We start from the raw sequence: 3,674 nt of genomic DNA, 5'->3' as shown, positions 1-3,674 counted from the left end.
CAAGCTGGTATTAATTACTGACTGATGATGCTCCCACTGACCAGCTGGACGATTTCGACTATTAAACTTGCGTGGGTTTATCTCCTCAGGCGTATAAAATTAGGCCCATATTGTAAAGGTCCTTTTGGTTCCATCCTTTCCCGACCCACATATGGATGGAGAGAGACCCCAGTTTCTGGTCTCTCTTCTTCTTCCGGCACTTTCAGGGGCTGGCACCCATCCCGCCTACCCCCCGCCCCAAGGAAAACGAGATCGCGCCTCCTCTCGTTTTCCATCTGCCAAAGTAGGTCTCCAACCATTTCCTCAGAGGCCTCGCCTTCCTTGTGGAGGAGCCGGAAGCGCACAGCATGCTGGGATTCGTAGTCACATCCCTCGTGGCGAACGAGCGGGAGCGTGTAACCCGAGAGCCAGCTGGCATTCTGGGATATGTAGTTTCTGGTGGTTCGTTTGTGGACTCGACACCGGGCTCCGGAGCGAGAGGTGACACCACCGACTCCAGCGGGTCACATGACTCCGGTCTAGCGCGCGGATCGCACTGCGGCTCCCGCCCGGGCGAGTTTCGCCCCCGCGCGGCCGTTGCCGAGGAGACGGCGCATGTCTCCCGGCGCGTTGCCCCCTCTGCAGTCCCCCCGCCCCTCTTCTCCCACCACAATGAGATCCTAAGATGGCGGTGGCTGCGGCGGTTGGCGCTGAGGAGCTGAGGTAGACGAGGCGGCCATTGGGCCCTAAGCAGCCAAGGAACTTGGGGCTTCTCCCTGCTGCGGTCTCTAAGGGCGGCCCGCTGCCGGTGGCGGGTCGTGGGGGCGCTGACCGCTACTCCGCTTTTGGCAGGAGCGGCTGCTTCGTTTACAGGTAATGCCTGCGCGTTCCCAGCCCTTGGCAACCGAGGGCAGCGCGGCGCCGGGGCGGGAGAGCAACGGCCCTGGGACACTTGACCCTGGAGAGCCTGGCCTCGGGCCCACGCCTCTGCTGGGGCTCCTTGCTGCTTGCTTCCCGTCCCCTGGGCGGGCCGATTGCCCCTTTCCCCAGACCGAGCGATGCTAATCTCGGGGTGAGCATCTAGGGACGCGTCGGCAACTGCAGGACCCCCTGGTTGCTTCCCCGCCCCTCTTGCTGACCCCGGGGAGGAGGCCGCCCTGGGGACTCGGGCGCTCCAGGAATGTCCTTCGCGAGTGGAGGAAGCGGAGTGGGGGCTACGATTTGGTTGGCGGGCGGAGGTGGGGGGGGGTCTTGTTTTCCATAGCAAGGGGCCTTAGTGGGCCATAATCTGCGCCTCTTCTACCCTACCCCCCAAATTCTGTTCCGTGGGGCTCTCGAGCTCCAGAATTTGGAGTGGAGAAGAGCGGGTTAGGAGCGGTGCGACTTTGGGGTTGGGCCGTGAGCAGCAGGACTTAACGCCGTCCCGGGCGTTTTTAGAGCTGAAGGGCCGGGGGAGGCGTTCCTGACTTTGGGGTTCCTACTGGCGAGGCGAATGCTAATTTCACCGCGCTTCCTTCCGCCCTCCCTCGGCGCCCCTTCGCCATCCCTTATTGCAGGTCCAGTTTGGATGGGCCCTGGGTGGGGAAATAATAAATGCCAAATGGATTCGAGGAACGTTGCTTGCTCTGCAGAAACGAGTGTTTGGGGATTAGGTCGTAGGCCCCGCTGGGGAGGCGGGGCCTACAAACTTTTAAGCCCCGTGTCTCATTCCTCTAGAGCTCATCCTATCTGAAAAAATTTTTTTGTTTTTTTGGACCAATTCGAGGTCTGTGGCGGGGGCTCTACGGGTGACGGATCGTGTTTTGACGCTGGAAGAAGCGGGGTTTCTGGGCGCCCCTTCCACCCCCGCCCCATAACTGCCTTCCAGACTCCGCCTTGTGCTATTTATCTGGTTACTGGAGTGGGAGGTGGTGTAAAGCTTCGGGTGCACCTGCTTCTTTCTTTCCCTAACACCTTCCCAGATAGAGCCGCTAGAAACCATTATAATTATGAGTGTTTGAACTGAAATGTAAACCTTGGTTTCTGTAGTGACAGGGTTATTTTTTAATGAAGTAGCTAGCTTTTAAATAAAGAAAAAGATGTTCTCATCAACGGGGATGCAAAGTTCTGGAATAGTTTTGCGTGACAGGAAGTTAATGACTTGGTCAATCTGAAAGAGTAATCTTTTGCGTGGATTTTAACTTTCATGGAGAAATCTATGTGATGATTGCATTACAGTGTTTTTACATTATAATTTCATTGTATTCGGGGAAGGCAATGGCACCCCACTCTAGTACTCTTGCCTGGAAAATCCCATGGGCGGAGGAGCCTGGTGGGCTGCAGTCCATGGGGTCGCTAAGAGTCGGACACGACTGAGCGACTTTACTTCAACTTTTCACTTTCGTGCATTGGAGAAGGAAATGGCAGCCCACTCCAGTGTTCTTGCCTGGAGAATAACCAGGGATGGGGGAGCCTGGTGGGCTGCCGTCTGTGGGGTCGCACAGAGTCGGACACGACTGAAACGACTTAGTAGTTCATTGTATTCTAAGTAGATATTAAGGTATCACAGTGCTGTTTGGTAGGCTCTTAACAGGTTTGGAGGATTTAAACCTGTTTATCGCCTTGTTTTCCTAAAGGATTAAAGTACGTTGACGTTGAATTTAAAATATTGATTAATTGGATTTTTCCTTTTCTGTTGATTTTCTGAGCACACTTCAGGTTATAAATACTATTTGATATTCTGTACACCACAGTGAAATGGGCTAAAATGATTTTTTTTTTCTTTTTTTTAAATCATAAGCACACAACAGCTTTGAAGTGTGAAGCAGGAAGGGAGCTGTTTCTGAGCTACGAAAACTAGATTTTAAACAGGTAATTTGACATCACTGTATATGTTATTGGCTTTTGTATCCTATTTGAAGAAGACTTGATGCTGGATACGGTTATAAAGTACCAGTGCCTGTAGTAAACGAATGGCCTCGGTTTGCTGCCCTGTTTGGCCTGCTTTTTACTGTGCCACTTTGGTCTGTCTTCATACTTTTGTTTGAAAAGAGCCATGTCATTCGTAATTATTAAATGCTACAATAGTTTATGTAATACTTTTAAAAACGTCTTTGTCTTCATAGTTTCTTCATCTGCTCATTTGAGTTTGAATGTTTCCTGTAGCAACTATTTGGATAGCCTCTTGTTCCCAATTCATTTAAGTCATCTGGTACAACTTTTCTATTAATTGGCTGTTTTTATTTTTTATTCACAAGCTCCTCTACTTTTTGAACTTATTATGTATACTGTTGATTGAAGTTTGTTAATTGCAGTTGTCTAAACTTACTTTAAACTTTAGTTTCTATACACAGGGCATTCTCAAATGCTGGTTACGTAAAGATACTCTCTGACCAGCAGGAAGAAGTCAATGTAAGTTCACTGAGGGAAAGTTAAGAAATTGTTTGTTAAGGACAATTTAGAAATTAAATGACTAGAGGATAAGGATTAGAAGAAATTTTTGTTAGAACCATTTTAGCAATCAGATCAGATCAGTCGCTCAGTCGTGTCCGACTCTTTGCGACCCCATGAATCACAGCACGCCAGGCCTCCCTGTCCATCACCAACTCCCGGAGTTCACTCAGACTCACGTCCATTGAGTTAGTGATGCCATCCAGCCATCTCATCCTCTGTCGTCCCCTTCTCCCTGCCCTCAATCCCTCCCAGCATCAGAGTCT

The 3,674-nt window shown here is 50.6% G+C and overlaps 1 protein-coding gene across 6 annotated transcripts in view; it reads left to right on the top strand.

Annotated features, from left to right (window-relative positions):
* The first annotated feature begins 469 nt into the window (after window positions 1-469).
* The window catches only part of PCM1 (pericentriolar material 1), a 91,137-nt gene continuing 87,932 nt past the window's right edge, over window positions 470-3,674 (top strand). For 2 of the 6 annotated variants that reach the window (XM_010858364.1, XM_010858363.1), the window contains exons 1-2: window positions 470-852; window positions 2,759-2,829. The gene's annotated coding sequence lies outside the window, so the exon portion shown is untranslated. Of the gene's footprint in view, window positions 853-905; window positions 1,052-2,758; window positions 2,830-3,674 lie in introns of those variants that run through there. The other 4 variants (XM_010858366.1, XM_010858365.1, XM_010858367.1 and 1 more) reach the window with 3 other exon arrangements.

Source organism: Bison bison, unplaced genomic scaffold (assembly GCF_000754665.1).
Source record: "Bison bison bison isolate TAMUID 2011002044 unplaced genomic scaffold, Bison_UMD1.0 scf7180017864386, whole genome shotgun sequence".
NCBI lineage: Eukaryota > Metazoa > Chordata > Mammalia > Artiodactyla > Bovidae > Bison > Bison bison.
The sequence above is the reverse complement of the archived record's forward strand: the minus strand, read 5'-3'. Positions and strand labels throughout refer to the sequence as shown.